The 27,189-nt window shown below is 41.5% G+C and overlaps 1 long non-coding RNA gene across 1 annotated transcript in view; it reads left to right on the top strand.

Moving 5' to 3' along the window:
- Positions 1-13,069: 13,069 nt before the first annotated feature.
- The window catches only part of LOC135321387 (uncharacterized), a 54,396-nt gene continuing 40,276 nt past the window's right edge, over positions 13,070-27,189 (top strand). Inside the window, exons 1-3 of the long non-coding RNA XR_010381117.1 lie at positions 13,070-13,150; positions 14,038-15,112; positions 15,623-15,683. This is a non-coding gene — a long non-coding RNA (uncharacterized LOC135321387). The remainder of the gene's footprint in view (positions 13,151-14,037; positions 15,113-15,622; positions 15,684-27,189) is intronic.

Genomic DNA, 27,189 nt, shown 5'->3' on the forward strand with positions numbered 1-27,189 from the left:
CTATAAAATTCAAAGTCTACAATTCAGTGCTTTTTTTTTTAGTATATTCACAGAGTTGTGCAACCGTCATCATAGCCAACTTTTCAATGCCCGGGAAAGAAATCCCATACCCATTAGCATGCCTCCCCCACCTCCACGCTGACCCTGGCAAACACTGGGTCTACCTTCTGTCCCTATGGATTTGTCTGTTCTAGATATTTCACATAAATGGAATCATATAATATTTGTTCTTCCGTGTCTGGCTTATTTTATTTACCATAGCGTGTTTAAGGTTCATCCATTTTATAGCATGCATCCAGATTTCATTCCTTTTTATGGCTAAATAGCATTCCATTGTATGGATATACCTCATTTATTTATCTGCTCATCAGTTGATGAACATTTGAGCTGTTTCCATTTGGGGGCTATTATGAATAATAACACTATGAACATTGACACACAAGGTTTTGTGTGGCTCTATGTTTTCATTTTTCTTGGGTATATACGTAGGAGTGGAATTGCTGGGCCATATGGTAAAGCCAGTCATTTCTCTGCATATCTATAAAAAGACGACCTTGCTATCAGTATCACTAAAATCAAACTGGATGTGAAAATCTCAAAGGCTCAAAATTAGACTGCAGCGAATTCTTTTATATTTAGAAAAACTTGGAGTCAGATTTGCTAAAACAACCATGGCATAAATGGCTTTATAATTAAGTAAACAAAACCCGGAAAAGGTTAACATCCCTCTGCCCTCCAGCACGGAGTAGATAATCCAGAATTTTTTGCTCTACCTCTGCCAGAAATTGCATTTGGCATCTGTTCAGAATCATACTTTCTCCTGAGGCACTTTGGGAGGTCTGACCTGGGAGATATTTGTAGAAAAATACGCTAAAAATTAACCGTGTCCCTGTGTGTGCCTAGGACAGACTTGGAAGAAAGAGCTTTTGGTAGGTGCTGTGGTCTAGGTGTGTCCGGTCCCCTTCCCCCAGTTCATGTGTTGAAATACACTGCAGGGTGGTGGTGTCAGTAGGTGGGGCCTTTGAGGGTGATTAGGTCGTGAAGGTGGAGTCCTCATGGATAGAATGAATGTTTTCATAAAAGATGGTCTAGAGAGCCAGCTGGCCCCTCTTTCACCATGTGAGAATACGGGGGTGGGGTGGGGAGGGGGTCTGTGACCCGGAAGAGGGCCCTCCCAGCCATGCTGCACCCTGACTCGCATGTCCAGCCTCCAGAACTGTGAGTAATAAACGTCTGTCTTTTTATGAGCCACCTGGTCTGTGGTATTTTGCTATAGCAGCCTGAGCAGACTAAGACAGGAAGGGGATCAATTTGAGGGAAGAAGCGATAAAAAATAAGATGAATACTGCTACAGCAGCGCCGTCAGACTCTGAAGTGCGCGTGAGTTACCCGAGTGTCTGATTCTGACTCAGTGGGTCTTAGAAAGAGGCTTCGAGGTTGCGTTTCTAACAGGTTCCTCAGTGATGCCGGGGCCGCCTGTCCGTTGATTTACACGTCGGGTAACAAGGCTCCACAGGACCCGGTGGCTGCAGCGGGATGTGCTAAGTGACATGGCTCCCTAGACTCTGAGCATTTCATGGACCCCAATTTGCTGCCCCAGATTTGACTCCTGTGTGGTTTTCTAGGGGAAATAAAGCTTGTTAGGGCCAAATATCCCACACCTAATCACCTGACCAGAGAGGGGGAGACATGAGCACCACCAGCCTGATTCTCCTCCTGCAGAATCAGGGAATCACATCTGGGCTTTCAATTCAACAAGTGGGATTAAGTAGCAGCTTGTCTGAAAGTCAGGCAGAGAAAGGCCAAGGTCAGAGCAGAAACGAGGAACAATTGAAAATAAAATTCAAAGTTGTACTGTATTCTCCTGAAAAACGTTAAAACAGGAAATAATTTAAAAACCATAGGGGGAAAAAAAGCATTTAAGATGCTAATTTCCCAACTGCCCTCCTTCTCCCAGACACAACCTGAGAGCCTTCAAGATCTTTGTTCTCACATTTCTCACAACTCCGTCTTTTTCTCAGTCTTGCCCGTAGAGGGTTTCTTTTTCCTCTCTCCTCCCTTCCCCCTGGGTCAGGTTGTAACTGGATACATGCTGCTTCTCAGACTTGAAAGTGCACCTGGAACACCCGGGGTCTTGTTGAGCGGATTCCGACACCGGACATCAGGAACGGGCCAATAATCTGCATTCATAACAAGCTTCTAGGTAATGCCAATGTGGATCAAGGGTGTAGACTCTCTTAGCCTCTCTTCTTTAATTTCTCTTCTTACTTCTCCTCCTCCTTCAAATTTGTAGGTAATACATGCTGATTGAATAGACTAAATGATCCTTTCTGATTCTTCGTTTTACTGCCTGTAACAGAGATGACAATGAAGGCTACTTTTCCAATGTTGGGTTGAAAATGAAATGTACTAGTAATATATTGGAGACGTAGCAGAGTTTCTGACACACAGTAGGTGCTAAATAAATATTAGTTGAGTTTATTCCCCCTTCCTAGGTTCGATATGGAGCTCCAGGCATTCAGCTTTTGTTAAGTGCAAGGGATGAACGAGCATTAATAATTGATACCAGCAGATATCCACAAACCCGGCTTTTCCTCATTAAAAATGCTCTATGTATTGAAATGGAAGTGAGCTATACAACTAATCACTGTGAAAAATTATAATCATATTGACTTAGAAACTACATAAATTGGGGTTTGGGTGATGTTCTTTTGAGTCCAGGCCATCTAAAGTAAAATTAAGGTTTCTGAGAAACCCAAAGGCAAAGGGCCTCACCAGTCTTTATTCCCCATCAAAGATCATGCTATTAAAGACTAAGGTAAGAAAAGTCAGGTGTCACCACACAACTTCTAGCCTCTGCCTGAAGGTGGGTTCTTCAATGATCAGAGTGAGTCTGAGCCATGGCTGACTTGGCTCTCTCTGTGGTGGGTGGACAGATGACAGATGAGGTGTCTGGCCCTCTAGTGGGGGTCTGCAGGCCTGAGGAACTTCCTTTCCAAGGAAGGGACATTCTGACCCCTGTTTTATGCTTCCTCAAGGCAGAAAACCGTGAGACCTTGGTGACACTTGATCATGAGTCTGATTTCATCCGGGACGCTAAGGATCAAGCTTCTTATATTATATAATAGAACACAGAAAGCCAAGCTAGCATAACTTCCAAACAAAGAGGGGTTTTTCACAAGAAAGCTGCAGACATTACACATTCTCATTCCCCACTGCACTCTGTCGTCCATCTTCTGGGAAGGAGGCGTACAGATCGTGGCGTAACTTGCTTAGAACAATAGCCAATTGTCACAGTCTATTAATTCCATCTGCTTCTGACAGGAAGGAAAAATGGTTACATGGTGAAGTCAGAGGGTCTCAGGCACAGACGGGGATTTTCCTGAGGGTCTCCCACCAGTACTGATGTATAATTGGAAGCATGACATAAAGAAGAAACCCAGAGCCATTCTTGGCCTCTGGGTTATCAAGGTCTCAGTCCCACCACTGTTTCTGTGATCTGAGCCCACTCTTCTATTTTTTAAAAAAAAGTTTTTGTTTTTTTTCCAGTGGAGAGCTGGCCTTGGAGCTGCAGTATTAATACAGATAGCGAGAGAGTAAGGAAAAGCGGAGGGCAATGGGCAACGTCGCTTCAGAGTGAGACGATGTTATCTATTGCACTGTGTGGTATCTCCATCTGATTTGTCCTGCCCATCACCACACTAGTCCTCACCCAGGGAGAAGAGCAGTGCCTAAATATTCTGAGGTTGCTTAATAATTCCTAAATTACCGTTTTTATTATTTTTATGTAAAGTCATGTAATTTGAGAGTATCCTTTAGATAACAACCTTACCCTTAATTGGATCATCCCAGGAAGTAGCCCAGATGGGGAGCCAGGACTCCTGACTCTTCAACTAAGTGCTCATGTGATCTCAGGTAAGTAGTTTAGACTTAATTCTAGGTCTTTATTCATAAGAAATAGATCAGTCTCTATCAGTGTTTTCCGACATGCATTGTGTGGAGTGTTAGGCAAAAATAGGATTCATTGATTAAATAAACATGGATAATGCTGAGTCAGGGTTAGTTTTCTTTGTGGGAGGACTTCTCAGTATCCTTAATATGCCAGTATACATTGGGACTCTCCAAAAAGAGGATAGAATACGCTATTTCCTGAAAAAAAATTGATCACAGAGTCCCTCTCCTCCAACCCTCCCCCTGTTTTGGTAACATCTTCTAGGACTTGTAGGAGATTGAACACATTTTAAGAAATGATGGTCCAAATATTATCTAAATTTTAACTAATAGTTATTTCAAAATCCTTTTCGAAGGATATTGGATTCTACTAACCAAGTTGCCAACCTGGTGAACATTGTCAGAAACTTCCTATATGCATTAAAAAATCCCATTTCTTTCAGGTTTTGCATTGACGTAATATGAATTTGATGTCGATCATAAAAGCTTGAATGAATCCAATACCTTCGTGTACTGCATCTGAAACGAATTATTCAGGCCTTTGGGACTGCTCTATTAATTTGTTGAGCAGGAGAATGTTTATGTGATTTAAACATTAGCTCCAAATATACTCAATCCAATATTTTAGGCTGTTTTAAGAATACATCAGATTGCTTTTATGGCCAAGCTGATTGCTCAAAAACTTCTTTTGAAAATGGTCCAGGAAAAAAAGGAATAGACTTCATACTGGTTGATTCGAGGGATATATACAGAATATGCTAAAGTTCATTATAAATTACCATTTTGGTGGATTACAGAGGTGCAGAAGGGTCCACCAGTGGTAATTTCCAGTGAAAAAAATTATGAGTTATCAATGATCTTTAGAACTTGGGTATTGGTCCTCAGAGGGGATGTCACTGTTGGTGCAGAAAGAAGTCCTCGTCACAAACAGGCTATTACAGTCATCCAAGCAGTGATGACTAACCATCTATTCATTTTAATTTCCTGGGTAATTGGTTCCATCTATTAGCAGTCAACCACATATTTAAAAGACTTTTCTCCATAAAAATCCTTCCTCTTGGGCATGATGGTCAGCTAAGGCAGTAAGCAGAGTAGATTTTGCCAGCATCTTTTATCAGTGATTTCAGACACTCCAGGGATTGGTCATAAATACTGCTTCAGTCAAGATCTACCCAGTGACTCCTACTATTTTCAGACAAAAATGGTCCCAGGATGGTGTACATTTTGCAATTAGTTTTCTTTTATTGTACAGCACAGATTTCTATCATTTGCTTTGCTGTACTCACGATATCCTCAGAATGTTGTAGATACCAATTTAATATGCCATTTTCGAAGGATTAGAGTAGCTGAATCTATTTTACAGTTTGCAGTAAAAGAGACGGTCTCTGAGATGCAAGCGCAGTACAATTTTTATGTGTCTCTCGCATCTCAAACTTGGATTTAGTTGGACTCCAAAATATTTACATTTTTTCACAACCAACAAGTTCCCATTTTGACAGACTACATATAAAAAGACTCTCAATTCTTTTTCAGTTTTCAGAAATGCCCAGATTGCTGATTTTTCTCTTACCACCACCATTGCCATCTAATAATCTTCATTTTGGAAAAACAAACCAATGTGATCCATTCACAAACTGAGGCTAACGTGCTATTATATTATCATGAACAGAAGAATGATTTAATATCATTCCTGAAGGGATAACAAATAACTGTTATAAACTGACAAAAAGCACCATTTTTTTGTAGTTCTCTGTTGTTGGAATTATACCTCATTCGTTGGAAAGGCGTGTGATTCATGCAAAACACACTTTTTGGACTCAAATACCTATCACCTGAGACCATCCTCTACAATTATAAAACATAGCCAAAGGGAGAAAAAGAGGATGTATTTATCAGAGATCAGAGCAAGGGGAAAATTTTTATTTCCTTCCTTGAGGGTTAAATTTTCATTTCAATGAATTTGACAGTCTATCAGATTTTCTTGGTTTGTTTTAAATTACAAAAATTAATTTTGAAAGATTTCAAGCCCAGAAAGTAATACAATATCTATGCATGAATTATCAAGAATAAACTTCATTAACATTTTTCTATGCTTCTTCTGATGTGCCTTTTTAAAGAAACACTACGTTATGCATACACTCAAGCGTCCTTCCACTTGGCCCCCTCCTTCCCTCTACAACGGCACCCTCTGTCTTGAATTTGATGTGCCCCATTGCGTATTTGGACGCTTTACCATGTTTGCATGTATGTTCCCAAATGACATCTCCTTTTGTTTTCTTACTTACCTAAATGCTATACTGGTCTACATCTTTTTTCAAACAACTTTATTGAGATATAAGTCACATAACATATAATTCATCCATTTAAAGTGTACACTTTAGTGTATTCACAGATGTTTGCAACTGTCACCACCGTCAATTTTTTAACACTTTAACCACCTCAAAAAGAAATCCTGTACTTTTATCTACCATCCACCATTCTTCCATGAATCCTCCCCTAACCCCAGTTGTAAGTAGCCACTAATCAAGTTCCTATCTCTATAGATTTCTATCTCTATAGATATTTTATATAAATGGAACCATATAATATGTGTGCTTTTGTGACTGGTTACTTTCGCTTAGCATAATCAAGGTTTGTCCCTGTTGGAATATTCCCTTATATGGGTACAATTTGTTTATGTACTCATCAGCTGATGGACATACGGGTTGTTTCCACCTTTGGCTATTGTGAACAGTGCTGCTACAAACACTCATGTACATGCTGTTGCGTGGACAGATGTTTTCATTTCTCTTGAGTAAATTCCCAGGACACAGGGTTGGTTTTGGGTGCATGTAGAGCCAATTCGTTGTAACTGCTATTTGGTGTAGTGCATTGTATTAATACACCTCATTTTATTTCTCTCTCCTGCTAATGGACAAGCTGGTGATTTGTCCTTTCTGTCTTCTAGTCTCAGTGCTGCAGTGATGTCGTTACACAAGCCTTTGTGTACATAAACGGGGACTTTCCAAAGGATGACCTCACAAGTGGAGGGTGAGCACATCTGGAATTTTCTAGTTTTTGCTAAACTTCTTGCCAATATCACTGCAAACACGTTCACATTTAGCAGCAAGATGTAAGCATTCTTATTTCTCTGCATTTTCTGAAACCTAGTGTTGTCTGACAACTATTTTTTGCCAGTGCGATGGCTATGACTTGGTGTATCATTAGCTCACTTCAATGTGCATTTCTCTGTTTAGTGGTGAAGTTGAGCAAATTCTCATCTTTATTAACTGTTCCCATTTCCTCTGCAGTGAATTTTCTTTTCATAATTTTTGTCTGTTTTCTATTGGGTTGTATAATTTCTCTCATTAATTTGTAAGATACCTTTTAGATATTAACTTTTTGTCTATTGAAAAGAGATTGCAAAGATGCAAAGATCATCTTCTGGTCTAAGGTGTTTTTCCCAAATTCAAAAAATATTTAAATATTTTTCCTGCTTTATTTGGATGTAACTGACATATAATATTGTGTAAGTTTAAGATGTACTGTGCAATGATTTGATACACTTACACATCACAAAATAATTGCCACAATAGGGTTAGTTAACACATTCATCACCTCACATCATTTCCTTTTTCTTTTTTTTTTGTGGTGAGAACATTTAAGATCTACTGTTTTGGCAACTTTCAAGTGTATAATACAATTTAACTCTAATCACCATACTGTACATTAGGTCCCCAGAACTTACTCATCTTATAAATGGAAGTTTGTATCCTTTGACTGACAACTCCCCATTTCCCCCAACCCCCAACCCCTGGTAACCACGCATGGCTCTTCTCTCTGTTTCTATGAGGTAAGCATTTTCGGTTTCGCACACAAGCGATGGGATACAGTATTTGTCTTTTTCTAGTTGACTTATTTCATTTATCATAATGCCTTCAAGCTCCATAATGTTGTTGCAAATGTTTCCTAACTTTTATTTGTTTGTTTGTTTGTTTAAACACCTTTATTGTGGTATGATTCCTGTACAGTAAACTACGCATATTTCAGATGTATAATTTGATGCATTTTGATAGATGTGTACACCGACGAAACCACCACCACCACAATCAAGATACCTAACATTTCCACCACTCCCTAAGAGGTGCAAATTTCAAATTCCTACTTTATCCCTTCCCACCCCCTTTACACCCTGGTTACTGCACGTTTGTTCTCTATGTCTGTGAGTCTTTCTCTGTTTTGTAGATAAGTTCATTTGGGTCCTTTATTCTAGATTCCACATATAAGCAATATCATATGGTATTTTTCTTTCTCTTTCTGGCTTATTTCACTTAGAATGACAATCTCCAGGTCCATCCATGTTGCAGCAAATGTCATTATTTTGTTCTATTTTTTTTTTACAGCTGAGTAGTATTCCATTGTATATATATACCACATCTTCTTTATCCAGTCACCTGTTGGTAAATTTTTCCCAACTTTTAAAATGCTTTTTATCATGCATTGATTTTAGTTTTTAGTATCAACTTTATCAGCGTTTTCCTTTATAACTTACACATTTTGTATTTTATTTTTTAAATTCTCTCCTATCGTAATCTTATGTTAGTCTTCTGTATTTTTTTTCTGAAATGCTAGGTTTTACTTTTTCATATTTAAATCTGTAATTCATTTGGAATTGTGTATGTGTGTGTGTGTGTGAGAGAGAGAGCATGCATAGGTGGAATTAGTTGGAAATCTAATTTCTCCCTTATCTATAAAATTCTTTGATACTCTCCTTTAGATATCTAATTGTCATAGCATCATATATTAAACAGACTATCCTTTCCTCATTGTCTTGAAATGCCACGTTTGTCATACACCCATATTGTGTGCGTCTGTGTGTGTTTGTGAGCAAGCAGGAGAGAGAGGGAGAGTGAAAGAAAGGAAGAGGGGAAGGGAGAGAGTATTTCTGAGCTCTCTGTTCTGCTGTGTTTGTCGGTCCCTGTGCTAATACCCTTAGTTTACTTTAGCTTTATAGAAAGTCTTGTTACCCGAGAAGGTGAATCCTTCCTCTTTCTCCTTCTCTTTCTTCTTCATCTTCAAAATTATCTAGGAAATTCATGGCTTTTGCTGTTCCATATGTATTTTAGAATTATATCACAATTGTTAATGCACATCTACTAAGTTAAACAAAAAAACTGCTGGTGTTTTTCTTGTAACTGTATTGAATTTAGGTTAATTTGGAGAAAACTGATTAACTTTAGACTTTGTTGAGAAAAGCATACAATCTAAAATTCAAAGAGTAACCATTAAAAAATAGAAACATATAACTTCCAAACCAGTACAAAGAAAAAAGGAAATAAAAAACACTTTCTGGTAAAATTGTATCTTCACAATCACATACTGTCCTTTTACATGTTGTTACCAGCACCTTTATTTTACAGACCCTACAGATCATCATTAGAATGCGGCTGAGGAGAAAGAAGAGGCAAAGAAAAGTTACGGTAAATTAGAAGAACAAATATTATAAAAGAAACAAAGTCAGTTATGTCAGTAACCATAATTAATATAAATGAACTAAACTCACCAGTTACAAAATAGATACCCTCACACTGGAAACTTGAAAGTCCACCTGTAATCAGTTTATAATGGATACATTCCAAATGATACGAAAAATTAAAAGTAAAGGGGTGATTTTTAAAAGTAAAGGGATGATATAAAAAATACTAGTCCAGTACTAACTGTGGCAGTCATGAGAATGCACCCCTCGGATCTCCGATGTAGGAAGCATAGATGAGCAAGACAACCAGCCACTCTGCCCTAGATCCAGGCTTCCCCTGGGCCAGACCGGCTGCTGGCTCCCTGGGGCAGGTGTGCTTGAGCAGGCTGGTTCCTGGGAGATGTGGGACTCCTCTGACAGGTGAGTGTGGCTGGTGGAGTCTCTAATGACCTCAGTGAACTTCTTTTAGGCTGGACTGCACTGTAAGATGCTTCCACCCAGCCTCCCCTCCTTCCATCCTTTCTCCTTCACTCTGGGTCAGGCTTGCATTGTTGTCTGTAGACTGTCCCAGCCTCTCCCAGTTCCCTGAACATTTTCTCTGACAAAAGCACATTTCTTGCGTGTTTAATGTCATCTTGGGGGCACTGGAGGTCTTAGACCTGTACACTACAACCCCCAAAAATAAACATTAAAAAAAAATCAAATGAAAAAACTCACACTTGTTATAGCTGTATTTAATATTAGCAAAAGACTGCAAGGCACAAAGAATTTTTAAGGCTAAAGAAAATTATAACTTGATGACAAAAGGAAATATTTACCAGGACTACGTTTACCAGCAGTAAGATATACATTATGTATAGTAACTAATTTGTAATCCCAACATAGCATCAAAATATACAAAAGAAAACTGACAGAATTACAAGGAGAAAATGAAGAAAAGGCAACAATATTTTTTTCCTGTTCAAATACGCCTGTGTTTTTACTTAGCGCCCAGTGGTTTTCTTTGGGTTTGCGCTCACATGTCCATATACATCTTTAGTATTTTTTAACATTCTCACTGTATGGCTTCTTCCATGTTCCTGTTCTGTCATTCCGGGTTCTGGGGCTTTAATCCCGCTTTATCCACTGACGCTTGCACGTGGTGGTTTGACGCCTCATGTATTTATGTCGATGTAGGTTCACCTTTAACAGACACGTCTCCCCGGCCCCTAACCCATCCCAGGGCTGTGAGACCTGAGAGGATTTGAGACCTCGGAGGTATCACCAGCCTTGAGACCACATTATGTTAATTTTTTGTTGTGGGAGTTCATGGAAACAGGCTGGTGTGAATTTGGATGCCTGCACTACACAAGGTGCACGTAGGGTGACCAGCTGTCCTGGTTTGCCTAAGCCTGAGAGAGGTTCCTAGGATCCAGGACTTGCAGAATTAAAACCATGACAGTCTCAGGGAAACGGTGACCATTGGTCACCCTAAGTACAGGCCTGCTTTCCATTCTTTTCCCCACTCAGGGAAGAATTGTTTTCTCATTATCTAAATCTCAGACAGAGATGGACAATCTTCTATATCGTACCCTTGAAAAGGATAATATTTTCAAGCCCATTTTTCAATGAGGCTGCCATCCTTGGGGGCTCCTAACTTTATTTCAGAGTCTCAGTTCCTAACCCCCCGTCACTTGGTTCAAAAGTCCTGTCTCTTGTCATAGAGCATGAGGATGCCCCCTCGCCAGCCCCACACTGACACTCCTGACCCATTAGCTCATACGCTTTCAACTCTTGTATTTCTGCCTTTGTTTCAGGCAACTTGAGTGTTCCTCTTTTTATTTGTGAGTTCATTGGGCATTTCAACATTTCATTTTATTTTTGCAGCATTTTCTAATTCTTTCTAGCTGGAGGATTGTCGTGTTATCTTCATCTGCCATCTTGCCAAGATCAGGGCTCCTCCTACAACAAGTTTTTACCAGCCCACCTGGCCTTGCAGCAACATAGCCTGTAAAACGCATAAAATAACAGCAAATTCTAAATGATTCAAGTTGATGAGACACACAGATTTGCCAAACAACAGACACGGGATAATTTTTGTGTATTAGTGAGAGTTTGCCGGAGAAACAAAACCAATGTATAGAGATGTATACAAGAGGAGATTTATTATAGGAATTGGCGCACACAATTGTGGAGGCCAAGAAGTCCCACGATCTGACTTCTGTAAGCTGGAGATCCAGGGAAGCCAGCAGTGTAATTCAGTTCAAGTCTGAAAGCCTGATTATCGGGGACCAATCGTGTATGTGCTGGTCAGAGTCCAAAGACCCAAGAACCTGTCTGAGCAGGAGAAGATGGATGGCCCAGCTCAAAGAGAGCGAATTTACCCTTCCTCTGCCTTTTTGTTCTATTCCAGCCCTCAAGAGATTGGACACTGCCTACCCGCACTGGTGAGAGCAGTCTTTTTTACTCAGTCCACCAATTCAAATGCTAATCTCTTCTGGAAATACCCTCACAGACACACTCAGAAATAATGTTTCACCGGCTCTCTGGGCATCCCTTTGCCGGTCAAGTTGACACACAGAATTAACCATCACAGTATGGTTTACCATTTCTATAAATTATTTCTAAAACTATGTGGTACAGTAGAAAATATAATTATTGTTTAGTGAAATAGACACAAGAAATTCTTCTTTATGGTCTCTGTAGAAAAAAAAAAATTCCCAACAGTTTGGTATGGGATAAAAAAAACTGGCATTTGTTTTTTAAAAACACTGATATTGATCAGCTCTCCATCCTGAGGTTGATTTTGTCTCTGTCTCTGTGAGAATTGGCTCTGGCTGTGTCAACCCTGTGCTCATCCTGAATGGCTGGTTCAGGCAGAGGTGGATGTGAAGTCTGTGGACCTTAGTGGTGTAGAAATCCCCTCTGCTGGGCAGGATCCACACATCCTAGACGAGAATTAGTTGGAAGCTCCCATCCATGCAGTAACCAGAGTTATTCAGCCAAAAAAGAGCAAATTGCTTTTCTAGAAATTTTGTAAAAAGAAAAAACAATCTTAAAGATAAGATAAGAATCTTACTAAAATAGACTCTGAAACACCAAAGATTTCATTAACCTAGAGAAATAAATACTATATATGTATTTTTGTTCTAGTATTGATGATCCTACGCATTCTTTTTTTTTAATTGAAGTATAGTCAATTAAATTACAATGTGTCAGTTTCTGGTGTACAACATAATGTATCCAAATGATCCAGCAATCCTACTCCTGGGCATATATCCAGAAGGAACTCTAATTTGAAAAGACACATGCACGTCAGTGTTCATAGCAGCATTATGTACAATAGCCAAGACAGGGAAACAATCTAAATGTCCATTGACAGAGGACTGGATAAAGAAGCTTGGGTCTATTTATATGATGGAATATTACTCGGCCATAAAAAATAATAAAATGGTGCCATTTGCATCAATATGGGTGGACCTGGAGATCATCATTCTAAATGAAGTAAGCCAGAAAGAGAAAGAAAATTTACCATATGATATCACTCACATGTGGAATCTAAAAAAAAGAAAGAAGAACACACTAATGATCCTACATTTTCTTATATCTTGAACTTTTGAGCCCGGGTGCTGGGAAATGTAACTAAGTAAGCATTTCTTACTTTTAGCCCTACTGTTGGCAGAGAGGACTGTTCTTCTAAAAGATTTCATGGAATACTGGATGAATGGCATTCAGGAGGTTATCTGTCTTTTGAAATTGGGCCAGGTATGTTGGTTTCATACCCTACTGCCATTTACTCGTCTTTGCTCACAAACTCCTGATCTCATTCAGGTTTCTGCCTTTTCTCCTTTTGGCTGTAGTGAAAATCCTGATTCATCTTAGTCACCGCAGTTCCATTTTCCCAGCCAGTAATTGGGTATGGAGGTGGGTATGAGAACCAACGAGAAATAAGGGGAGCTCCGGTGAGCATTTTCTGGCAAAGAAATTCTTCATTAGAAAAGACAAATGATGAAAAGTAATTTGTCTCTCATTTGACTGCACGTGGATATTTGCCGATGATGTCTGTAGTTTTGGAAGTCATCTGGCGAGTCTGAAGGGAGCTTGTCAAGGACAAGGCCAAGGTGCTGAGGTCGGCATAGGGGAAAGAAGAACAAACCAAGGTCCTGTTGTCCTTGAGCTGTGTTACTGAGCCACCCTGGAGTTGACCCATGCTGGGATGTTCTGTCACATAAGCCATAATTGCCCTTACTGTTTATGCCAGGTGAGGTAGGATGTTCTGTTATTTACAGCCCAAGTCATCCTATTTGATACAATAGCAATCTTTAAGGGTCCTGGCTTAATCACCACTCAGCTGGCCCTTGTAAGATTTGGAGGCCAGGGGCAGAAAGGATTTGATCCAATTTCCCAGACAGCCAAGTGGGGGAGGGATGATAGGTGTGAAATGATGCAGTGGGGTGTGACATCAAAGCTATTTCTAGAAATGTGTCTGAGGCACAAAAACTCCATTACCCATTTCAACAGAACCTTCTAACGCTGCTGGAGGTACCTACTGGCTGATGATTCGATGTTCAGGCTGCTGTGGTTTAATTAGTAATGGGGCTCTTGCCTGCATCAAAAGTACAAAATTCACTGTTTTTCTCTTTCCTCCTGAGGTACAAATACTGCCCAAGATGCCTGACGCTGCAGGGAGGAAGGAGAGATGCGGAAAATCTGTTTATTTGGCACCTTCACCCTGTGGCAATATTGGAGTCTCAGAGGCTGAGCTGCTTGTTCTGCAATTTAAAAAGGGCGGGAGACTTTGTACAACTTTTCCCGAGTGAATACAACAATTCTAAGCAGCTGATAACTGCCAGATAAACAACCTGATCTTTTGATTTGTTCTGTTTTATTTGCTTGTTTGTTATTTTCTCTTAAAACTGGAAACAGCTGGTGACCAAGGAAGGGTCTCAGGCTTCCAACTGCAAAACTGTGCTGGACACACGGACTCGGGTCTTGGGTCTGGCCTGAATTCCAGGGCAGCGGGGAGGTGTCTGCATGGAAGGACTTGCTCCACCGTCTCCTTCCGTGCTGTGAAAGGTCCTGCCAAGACAGGAACCTGCCCCACGAGCAGCAGATACGCATCCTTCCTTCCTGCTCCCCTCTTCACCCGACCAGTCTAACCGCCACCACAGAAGGTTGATCGCAAGTTGGATCCTTATGTGCACAACTCGACTGCATCCAGTTTTACAAAGACATGAAGACACGTCTTAAGTTTGGAGCGGGGAAGAAATATTCTAGAGCCTGGCAATCTGCTTCAGACTGTGCTCCTGAATTAGTCATGGAGATGCAGAAAATGCAGTGCTCCCTTACTGGCACAGCGGTCCCCTCGCTTTCTGCCAGTGTTTACCTCGGCAGCTGGGCTGCTTAAGTCTCCAGGAGTCCCTAGGTCCTTGGACTACAGCAAGGCGGCTGGGAGGGAGGCTGCTTTCTCACCTGGTATGATTTTCCTCTGCCGATAATTGAGATGGACTCTGATGCGGAGGAAAGTGTAAAAAACGGTTGTGGATGCTTCCTCTGTTTTCAGCTTTCATTTGTGTCTGCATTAATCAACTGCCCGAGGCTTTAGTCACCACTTGCGGGAGTCTCGCAAAATACGTGGGATTTAGAAATCAAACAACAAGATAATCACCCAGAAATCAGATTTAAATCTGCAGTGACTGAAGTTGCTTTGTCAGAGAAATAAAAGTGGTAAGAAGCTTTTTCTTCTAAGGCTACTGAACTGTGGTAGCTGGCACAAACAGGTTTGGGGCTGTGCGCGTAGAGTGATGTAAAACCCACCTCGAAGGGGAAAACAGGCTGTATTTACTTTGATTTTTAAAGCTCTTGCAGTCGCTCAGAAAATGGAGGAGCAATTCCTCACTCTGATTTAGAAGAACTGGTGCTTTTCTTATTAATTGTCAAGGTTCAAAATAACACAGGCTTGCTTTTGGTTGGATCCCAAATGCCACCCCCACATCTGGAAAATGAGAAGACAGATATGACAGGGGAGCCCAGTGTAGCCCCAAATTACAGTGCACATCACACTGTCATTTTACAAAGTGACTTTTTAAAATAGCAAATAAATAAATAAAGCCAGAAAACCCCCACAGAGACAGGTTAATGCCTCAACCTGGAACAATAAAGCTCCGTTAAAAACACTTGCCATTAGCCACCATCTGCTGTCAGCAACTGGGGGTAATCTTTATGTCCTCTTGACAGCTTTGCCTCGTTCCTGAGCCCCCGATGAAGCCAAGATTCCACGATGGACAAAACTTTCAAGGTAAGGACCCCTCACTTCTGCAGCTTTTCAGAGCTCCGAGTTTCATGACCAAGATTCAGTAGTCTGCCCAGGGTGTTTGGGGCTGCATATTGAGTTTGAGAAAATTTGCTAGCTGTGTTTCCTTCCCCACGCATACTGCTCTGTTCCTATCAGCATTTTCTGTGCAAATCAGAGGTGAGGTGGCCTCACTGCCCTTTATATATTTGGGGATTTAGGAAAATGAGAAAACAGCTTTTTCACTCAGCTCTGACAAATGAAGGAAGCTGTGTGCCGCAGCGAGATTCTTCTGAACAGAATTCCTCCCGTGCACCTGCATTTTCTCCCATTTGAACTTGTACTTTTAGACTATTTAGTAAATGTAATTCTTTTTTTAATTTTTTTAACACTTTTTATTGAGTTATAGTCATTTTACAATGTTGTGTCAAATTCCAGTGTAGAGCACAATTTTTCAATTATACGTGAACACACATATGTTCATTGTCACATTTTTTTTCGATGTGAGCTACCACAAGATCTTGTATATATTTCCCTGTGCTATACAGTATAAGCTTGTTTATCTATTCTGCATATGCCTGTCAGTATCTACAAATTTTGAAATCTCAGTCTGTCCCTTCCCACCCCACATCCCCTTGGCAAAGATGTGGTGTATTTATACAATGGAATACTACTCAGCCATAAAAATGACAACATAATGCCATTTGCACAATGGATGTTCCTGGAGAATGTCATTCTAAGTGAAGTAAGCCAGAAAGAGAAAGAAAAATACCATATGAGATCACTCATATGTGGAATCTAAAAAAAAAAACAAACATAAATACAAAACAGAAACAGACTCATAGACATAGAATACAAACTTGTAGTGAATGTAATTCTTGTTCACACCAAAAGTACACTTACTTTCTCTTTGTAAGGCTGTGGGTTAAGAAATCTTAAAAAAAAAATAAGATAAATGACAATGTCCCATGCTCCCTGACAACTGAGCAAAGAGCGCTTGTGCAGAAAGAGGTGCAAAGACACAATTAATATTCCAAGTGCATGGAGACCACTGTTTTCCTTCTTTCAAATGTAATCTTGCCGCACACGAGGAATATGACTAGAGAAGGGAACGCCGTGCAGGTTGAGTGTCTGAATGACACATGCCCCTAGTCTTTTTCCCCCTGTGAGGTTTTCCCTATCTGGCTCTCCATGATGCTGCAGGGCCATAAAGTGCATTGGTTTTTCTAGAATGGTCCTTCTCCAGTTTTCAGACTGCATGGACTTCTTGAGGCAATGTTCCTGCACTCTTCTGTGAACCTGCTTGTTACAGTGGAGGAAACGGACCACGGCAGTAGAGGCACACGGGCATGGGGCAGGTGATTTCCTCAGTAGCGTTCAGTCCCAAGGGCAGTGCCCTCTGACCACTCCAGGCAGGGTTACTGAGTCACGCCCTGTTACCTTGGTTTTGGCTTGTGCCTCTGGGTGGTGCGCTGAGAAGGAAAATGGGATGCGCGGACGGAAGCAGCAGAGGATGGGGAGGAAAGGGTGGGCCCAGGCCAGCCAATCAGATGTACTTTCTTCCATCCACACTTTTGCATTCTCCTCCCTCCTAACCAAGGGCGACATTCCTTGCCTTGATCTCAATAGACCTTATGGTGTACTTTCCATGCCAACGTGCAGTACTCGGGATGTCACTTTGAATCCATCCCAAGTGCTCATGCTCTCCTGAGAAGAAGTTGCTCTGTGTACAAGGAATATAATCCCTCCTCTTCTTTTCTTTTTTCTTCCCCTCTTCTTTCTTCTTTTTTAAACCTTAAGCTGGCCATGGCCTTCCCCAGACCAAAAGTGCCATTCCCTTCTAGTCTACGGTGGTCTGGGGGACTCGGGATGCCAGCAGATGTCATTCTAAAGGGTGACAACCACCTCTCTAGGGATTTATACTCTCCTCAAAGATTCTGTTACCGGAAAGTAGGTTCTTGTGTTGTGCAGGAAAGAATTCAAGAGTGAGCCATGGTGAAGTGAAAGTAGGTTTCTTCAGGGAGATGCATACCCCATAGACAGAGTGCAGGCTTGGAAGGTGAGAGAGAGAGCGACCACGAGGTGCAGGGTTGTTTTAATGGGCTCGGTAGATTCACAGGCTAACAAGTAGGAGGGTTATCCCAACTATTTTGGGGAGAGGGCAGGGATTCCAGCAATTGGACCCACCACCCACCCACCTTTTGGCCTTTTACAGTCAGCCTGGGAACTACCATGGCGCCTGTGGATGTGCCATGAGGCTCAAGGTCTACTGAAAGTCCAGTCTTCCACCTTCTTGGCTAGGCGTTATGTCATTCTTTAATGGTTGTGCCCTGCCGCCTTCCCTCCTGTCTCAATTCCAGCAACGAGTATTTTGCATAGATATATGATTCCCTGTTCAGAACGTTCCTTCATCTAATTGTATCATGTGTGGTTTTTTTAAGCAGCATGGAGGACATAAACCCAGAATAACTTTAATAATGGAGGTTTACTGCAATCCCTGTGGTATATCACTTGGCCTCATGGAGAATAAGAATGGTAGCTCCCCACTGCTTGGAATATTGCTCAAACTCAGAGAAGGAATCATCTCAGTGCAAATCAGTAATCATAGTTCCCAGGAGAGAGGATGTTGTCAGTATCAGACACCCCACTTAATCAGAGGTTCACCTCATGACGAGGTGGCCTTGCTCACGTCTAGACCCCTCACATTTCCATCAGCGTTATCACCACTGTCACCCCCAGTACTACACAGGCCTTGTTCTAAGCATTTTACATACATAAACTCAGTTTAACTGTACTGACCACTCCATGAAGCAGATACTGTGATTATCCTCGTTTTACAGACAGGGAAACCCGGCACAGAAAGGGTAAGTTACTTGCCCAGAGTCACCCGGCTAGTAATTGGAGGAGCCAGACCGCTGGCTCAGGGCCCACGGTATCAGCCGACAGCACAGTCACACATTCCTGCTGGCCAGGACTGCTCCCTGAGTCAGGCAGGCTGGTTAGGGTGATGGTGTTGCACCACTGGGTCCTGGAGGCCTCTTGCTGTGCTGGTTCAATTTCTTTGATTGCTGGATGCTGGGGAGGTTCCGGGATCCTCAGGGAAGATCTGGAGCAGCCACTTTTAGGGCCAGGGGCAGAGGCTGCTTTCCAACTGTTAAAGAGGAAGTATTTTGGTATTTTAATAATGGGTAGTCCGCAGTGGCATGGACAGCCCTCTGCAAATGTATGTGTACTTACAGGACTCAAATACTTTCAGTTCTCCTTCATTGAAAGTCCCTTTTCCTCTGGCCAAAAATAAAGGCGTTGATTATACCACATTTTCTCCAAAACACAAACACATATTCTACCATTTCAGTAGCCAGTAATGCACCATTTGTACAATTTAAGAATGAAACGGTATGTACGTGGGTAATTTTGGACTCTAAAATTAGTTCATACATTAGTTCGGATGAAATTAGATCACATAAGATTAGTTCAGATGGCAAAGTTCACATGTATAATTCATTTTTAAAGATTATTATTATAAAGAAAAAAATACATCCTGAGGACCAGACAGCATCTCCTTTTGCATTTAAAAGATACAGGTCTGTGTAACAATGCAGTACACTCTTAAGTTGAGCCCAAGTGAAATTAGGTTAAGAGTCAAATGTAGAACTCATTCACAAAGAGTTCGTTTAATGAGATTAGCAATCCTCAAAAGAATGAATAAGGCATATACGGGTGTAAAGGTGAAATTACCGCCCTGTACTTTAAATACTTGTGCCGACTTAAATATGTTAGTGAATGCAAATAACCCGCCCTAAAGGGAAAAACTAACTGCTTTAGGAGTAACACCCATTGAGAACAAATTCTGATCACAAGTCTAATGTTGTAATCATCTTTTGCACACAAGGTCCATATTGTACTAGTCCCAGTCAGGGAACTGACTTACCTCGCCAGATATAAGCTGATAACAGCTCCCCCCCCAACCACCACCGCAACCCCCAATTCTGAGTGAGCTATTACAACCTGGATAAGGTAAAGCACCTCCTTTTTATGCCTTGTAAGTCTCATTAGTAGGCAGTTCAAGAGTTTAAAAAAAAACAACCACTGCAACCACCCAGGGCAGTCACAGCCACGTTTGCAGTTGCTTCTGTTCACCTCTCAGAAAAGATGCATTAAGAAGATTCTGTGAGGTCCTGCAGCAGGCAGGATTCTGGGTCAACTCCAATGGTCTTACAGGTGATTCTTCTGGAATTATTTCTAATTCAGAGAGGACAACTTTAAGGAAGGAAGGAGGCAAATCTTGTGGATATATTATCACCTGGAGAACCTTCAGAGCCAGTCACTCCCCACCTTTTTTTTTAACTATAATAAACAGGCTGAATAGGTTACCTTGAAATTGCCATGGAGGATTAAGCTCCAGTGTGATGAAAGGTAGCTTTTTTTCATTAAAATGATCCCAAGCTTGAGGCATTTAGTCCTGAAAGTCTGATTTGTTTGTTTGTTTCCAGTTCTCCATAACCAGGGATAGGCAGCCCCCAGTTGTCGAAGTTGCCAGGTGGAGACAGGACTGAAGCCATTTGACATGGCAGCTCTTCTTACCTCCCACACCTTGACATTTTTCATGTTGTGCCTGATTTATATGCCCAGAAGGACCTAAGTCCTCTTCTCTGATAGCCCTGTACCTTACACCAGCTCTAAGTTTTAGAAGAAATGGAAAATTTACAGTGTTGAAAATGGCCCCTTTGTGACAAGAGTACCGCTCAGTTCGATATCTACTCAGGTTGAGAGCATTCCCTTAACCTCAGACATGCCGGTCCTCCATAAACCACATCTCCTCTAAGGGACAGGAGAATGGCCCAACCTGACGCTATAATCCCAGTTACAAGCCGATGAGGTGGATTTGCTGTAATTACGGGGTTCCTGGGCTTTGGGTTAAGACTTACTTCCTTGACTCTGAAGGACGAAGGTCACTCTGGTTTGACATATTCCATTCTAGGGGGCCATTTTCTTCTCTCTTTGTTAGAACTGCAGTGTTTTAAGTGAGGACAACAATGAGTAATGACCAGAGGTAGAACTGAGGTCAAAGAAAAATCGAATCATAACTTCTGAACCTTCTACTGCCTTCCCAGTGCAATTTGAAACATAATTTCTATTCTAGGATTGGTGAGAAGTCTTTGCCGTAATCCAATCAATCTTAGGGGCTGCTTCCCCTCCCTCCCTAAAAATCACCCGGTAAAAGAATCTGAGAAGCTCTTCTGGTGGGATCTTTGTCCTCTATCATATCTAACTTTGTCAAACTTTTTTCTATTTATTTGTGTTAATCCTCTTGAGTCTTTAAGAGGTCATCCAAGTCAACCGATTCATTCTGCAGACGAAGAAACTGAGGACCCTGAGAGAGGAAGTGATTTACCTAAGATTCCAGTGTGAGAGAGTGGAAAAACTGAGATTAGATGTCAACATTCTCAACACTTATTTGAGTTCATTATCACCCCATGCCCTGTGATTCAATTCCCCACTTAAACAAAAGTCAAGTTACAGTAGCAACTTCCAATCCACTGGGGAAGAGATTTGATAGATGAATATCCATGAAATATAGGAAGTAGAAAAATCTAGGGAGAAAAAAAGTTCAATCTAACTTTGTTCCACAAGCTCACAATATACTTTTCTCAAATAATTTACTTTTATATACCAGGTACAATTTTACATTCAACATGAGACGGAAGCAGAGTGCATTTCCAATGGAAGGTTAACCCAAGATAGGTCATGGTTAGAATTTCATTGGGAAGGGAATTGAAAACATGTGTTTGAAGTTACCCACAGAGACACTCACTGGTTGTTAGATGCCTCGTGTCTTAATCTGTTCATGATCCAGAACTCTCTCAGCCATGGACACAGCCATCACTCACCAAGAATTAAATCTGGCCCTAATTTATTTTTCTACAGCAATTCAGTAGATTGTTTTCCCAATGTAAAACATGTGTAAATCAGATCTTCTTTTAAGAACATCTTATGTAATAGGGGGATATAATATTTTAACTTTCGATTAAGGTAAAATCTACATACAGAAAAGTGCATCTAAGTGGTTTGCTGAGTCATCACAAACCGAACACATTCATGGAAGCAACACCTAGATTAAGAAACAGCACATTACTAGCATCCTTTCTGGCCTCCTTTCAGTCACTAACAACCCCCCCAGGGTAACCACGTACTTCTAACCACATTCACGAGGATCTCCTGTTTTGTACTTACAAATGGAATGGTGCAGTAGGTGCTTTTTGAGATCTGACTTCTTTTGTTCAGTCTTGTGAGACTCACCCATATTGTTTCACGTATTTGTAATTGTTCACCCACAGTGCAACGATATTACAGTTTACTTAACCATTCTACTCTTGTTGGGTGTTTGGGTAGTTATCCTAAAGATTTTTTTTTATTGTGTTGAGTTATTTGCAGAAAACATGAACTCCAAAGTAATAAACTCACCTTTTAGAAGTGTGGGTATATTCTACTGAAGGAAAACACTAGCTCACATTATGGAATTATTTTCCAAAATCTAGTTTGTTTGTGTGTGTGTGTGTGTGTGTGTGTGTGTGTGTGTGTGTGTGTGTGCGCATTTTAATTTACTGTCCTCCCAACCAGCAATTTCCTTTGGGCCTTTCAGAGGCTAGAAGCTCAGGCTGCAGTAAGGAGCCTTAACGCCATATGCTCCAGTCAAAATGAATAAATTATTGTGACATTAGTAAACAGGTAATTTATTTCCCATGTCATTGCTCCTCACCTCGAGCTGGTTAGCCAGCCCTTTTCAAAAACCCCAACTTGTTTGACCTGCTACCAGTTACAGTCCACTTCAAGTTCTTCAGTATAAAATGCAGACTTGTCAAAGGGAAGACACCTGCTCCTGGCAGGAGGGTTACTCGTCTGACTGCCAAGCCCTTTGTTACGGGGTCTAGAAACAAAGTGATCTTTCCATCTGGAATGTGTCCACTGCCATGACTGGCTTTGGGTTGACTGCCGACCTCCGGTACCAGAACAAGGCAGACAAACATGGGAGGAGGGCATTGGGAAAGGGAGTTGGATGAGTTCTTGATACTGTGATTTTCAGTTAATTTTCTCTAAAGAAGAGTGTTTATGCCAGTTGCATTCAGCAAAATGCACTTGTTTCTAGGTCTGTTTTCTCCTTCTGTGACTCCAATTCTAGCTTATTTACTGCTTCTGGGTTATTTTGAATTTTTGAAAAGCTTTTCATTAATTCTCATTTTTCTCTACAATGTTCTCCTTCATGGAAGACAGACTCCTGATTGGGGTCCCAGCCTTTCTTTGAGGCAGGTGAAGCCAGTGGGCTGCTACTCTGCTCAAGCCCCCTCCCTGACAGCGTGGGATGCTGGAATCAGGAAGATTAGATGCTAGAACCAGCCCTGTCACCCCGATGACTCACACGGTCAGCCCCTTGGCAGTCTGGGGCCTTTGCAAGAGGCCTTTCTTCCTAGCTGTTATTGAACACTGTGAGTCGAGTCCATTTGTCAGTTAATGGATGCATGTTCTAATACCAGTCCACTTACTCTGATTGAAAATGACCGGTGTCCCCACAATTCCCACCTGCCTGCTTCTCAGAGGCAGGGGGAAGCAGAGGGCTTCTGAAAAGGTTGCCTTTATTTCTGTCTCCACTGGACTGTTCCCAGAACATGGCCAGATAGAGTTTTTAGGTGGCAGATTTTTTTTCTTTTAATTGCACAATGGAAAATGTACGCCAACATATGGAGAACATTTTAATTTAAATTTTAAAGTATTGTTTCAAGATTACCATTCTCTTTCAAAACTCATTTCAAAGAACTTTAAGATTTCAACTGGGACTATTGAGGAAATTGTTGTGGATGGGATAAAAGCTGCCCAGTTTGATGCTTTAAGATAGGGTACCAAGAAAGAAAAATTTAACTGCTATCTCAAGGCATTCTGTAAATTGTAAAGCTCAGCACAAATGTAAAGTATTGTTATTTTAATTGACCCCGATGAATTAAATGTTCAACAATTGTCTAAATGTCCTTGGTCCTCAGATTGAGTGAAATCTTGAAAAACAGTGATCATCAGACTACAAAACAAAACCCACTCCCGTTGTAGAAGCCCAGCCCTAATCTCTCCTCCTAAGTTTATTTCCTCCAAAGGCAAATAACCTCCCATGGGCTCCATCTTTGTTTCCTATTTAATTAAAACAACACTAATTGCCAACTAATCTAGCTCATTCTTAACAAACTATTGTATTCTAACAAGTCTGCTTTTGTTTATTTGCTTTTCCTTCTCCAGGGAGGAAAAAGGATGAAAAAAACGTAGGTATTGGTCTGAGGTCATCAAGGAGGTTTCTGTAAGAAAACTAAAGTACCAGGGGGAATCAAGTCCATTTAGCCATAAAGCATTTCTCCCTGCACGCTCAGGAAGGATTTCCAATTATTTACAAACAGATAACATTGTGTAGCTCCCTCGTTGTTATATAGATAAGTCACCAGAAAACAACAAGTTTGACAGAATTGCCCCGCAGCCTGTTAACCGTACAGCTCTGCTGAATATCTACCACGAGCATCCGTCTGTGGAGTTCCGTAAGGAAACAGGGAGTGGAATGAGTTTCCCACCAGAACTCAGGGAATCATGAACGAAGTAGCAGGAAATGGCTTATACCACTGATGTACCCCATGTGTCATTTGAAGTAGTTTGTGTGTGTGTGTGTGTGTGTGTGTGTGTGTGTGTGCGCGCGCGCCTGCCTGTGACTGAGGGGAAGAGAGAGCGCATAAATAGATGGTAAACATCCAGTAAATGTTCTGGATCCTCTAACTGTGAATGAATGTTTCATTACAGTCTGTCCAGGGATAACTCAGCTTAGTGATCGCCAGAGAAAGGCCTTTCTTCTGGTTCAGTTTTTGGGCGTGAAAAGCTATTTTCTTCATCTTAATGCAGATCAATTCCTATTGTACTGTGGTACCACTGGGAAGGAATTCAGCCATGCTAAGCCAGAGACTCTGAGACAAAATAAATGGCTCTAGCTTTGCGGTGCATGTTTAAAATCCCAGCATTCTTTGAAAGTTTATCTTTTATTTTCTACTCTCCTAAGATGCCTTCTCTATGGACATTGAGAGAGATCCAGATTACTTCTATGTTTGGGAGTAGGGCTGGGGCCGGGTTGGGGGCGGTCTTGGTATATTCTAAAATAAAAATAAGTGGCAAAATAAAAATGACAAAATCTTATGCAGTTCAAATATTTGCATTTAAGGTATTCTCACTTTCAATACAGAAAATACAATGTAATAGAATTGTGCCATTCAAAACGTTAATTGGAGGATTTATTTTAAAATTTATAATCCGGTCATGGGAACAAAGTTTAAAGTTGTTTTGGTGGACACCATCTTCTTCCGATCCTTTTGGTTCGTCTCTATAATTAAATATATAAGTAACTGTATTTGGAGATATTGTCAAAAATCTCAATTTTAGGTAGTCATTGAATGGGCGGCCCTGAGCACGAGGACCTTTGCCCCTTTCACCCCCCTGATAGGCCGTCTGGTTCCTTCATTTCTCCCTGTTCATGATGCTCAGTAAGTCTGGGAGTAGGAAGTGGTTTGAGGAAGTAAGTGATTCCTAACATTGGATTCAAAGGCAAGCCCATGGACTGTCACCTGCTTCAAAATCATCTGGGCTTTCTTTTAGAAATTTGGATTCTTGGGCCCCAGTTTGGACCTTCTGAGCCGTACCTTTGGGATAGGTCTCAGGAATTTGCCTTTGTTACAATGGCCTTGGTGACTTGGGGGGCGTGCAGAAATGTTTGAGAACTACTAAGCTATGGGGTTGGGATTGAAGGCAAATGAGGCCTGATTTTAGATGTGACTGAAGTTGCCACCCAGAAGCATCACTCTGCTCATATTCTGTGTGGAAATCACACCTTCTGGTGGCCATATTTTTATTGCTTACCTCCTATCATTGGGGCCACCTAAGTCACTCCAGTGGACTGGGAACCACTGGGAACATTCTGAGCTGGCCAGTCTTAAAGTCCAAATTCTTCTTTACCAACCTAGTTCTGCTCTTATGACGAAACACAAGAAGACACTCTGTGTTTAACAAGCTCCTGCAGTCTTCTTGCTTACGTGGTTTTGCAGACACCACCGTGAAGGTTCCAGAGAAAGATGAAAAATGCCTGTGCACCACCATGCATATACCCATTACCCTGGCGTGAGGGTCCACCAGGGGCGTGAAGGAGGGTGGGCAGGGCAGGACTATACCACCCTGGAGTGGCCCTGCCCTGCATGCTCTGCCTCCTGCTCAACTCAGAGACTTCATATGCTAAGATCCTTCCCCAGGGGTGAAATGGAGGCTCAGAGATTCATGGCCAGTAAGACTACATTGTTCCTAAGAACCTGAATGTGGGTCGGCCCTCCGTCCTCCATCCCTGCTTTCACACTGTATTTTACTTGAATGGAGTACGAATATGTTCACTGGGTTAAAAAGGAAAATGCCTGAGCTCTCCTATGGAAAAGGACCTGGAAAGAGTCCAAAGAGCAGAACCGGACTAGCACTGGGGACTGTTTACAAGGAGGTGAGCCCTGGCCCGGCGTCACAGACCACACTGTAACGTAACCAGAGGGCGAGGCGCTCTGGCCACAAACAGCTCCGCTAAGTTCTGAGGTGGCCATCCTGGGTTGGGAGAGTCTTGGCTAAACTGCATTCCTGACTGAGAAAAAGGGAATGAGAGCTCTAGGTAAACTAAAAAGCTGTGCAAGTGTTCCTTGTTACTTTATCATATCATTCACGGCAATTAGCAAATTGCTGGGTGATGTCATTTGCTAATTAATCACCTCTTTTGATGGAGGAGCTCTTAGCATGTCAAAACAAAGCTTTTTGAACCTAGAAAAGTTATACATTGTACTGGTTTTTTTTTTTTTTTGGTTACACTTTATGTTATAAAGGAAGATTTTGGGTACTACTGACAAGTTATTGAATTCCCTTTCCCTCCTCCCCATTGAAACACTTCAATGTCCAGTGCAAATGACAAATGGCACCTTTATTAAGTCTTCTGAGAGCCCGGTTTCTCATTCATCTGCATTTTGGAAATTTGTCATTTGTACCTCCTTTTAGCATTTCTGTCCCCTCTGCCTTCTATGAGAACAGTTTCATGTCTCCTCACTAGCTAATGGCCTCTCAGGGAGCAGGGGCCATGCCGTCTGTGCTTCCCCATAAGCTTCTATCTAGTTTACAGAGAGAAGTGCTCATGAAACATCCACAAAAGTTCGTAGTCCTACAGCAAGTCAGAAGTCACACACTGACGGATCATAGGCCAGACTCTTTAAAATTTTGACATGATGGCCTACTGGCAGATTTCACATACAACTTTGGATTTCTGGCACTTCCCATGGCTGTCATCACATTGAACGAAGCAGCAGCTCCCCATTAAAGGCGGGGGGTACTTCCTCTGGCTTTCCACACCTGCATCTCCATCATTTGTATTACCTACCTGTCCTCGGCGGACACCCTTCTCACAGAGACACCATGCTCTTAC

This window comes from Camelus dromedarius, chromosome 5, assembly GCF_036321535.1.
Source record: "Camelus dromedarius isolate mCamDro1 chromosome 5, mCamDro1.pat, whole genome shotgun sequence".
Classification (NCBI taxonomy): domain Eukaryota; kingdom Metazoa; phylum Chordata; class Mammalia; order Artiodactyla; family Camelidae; genus Camelus; species Camelus dromedarius.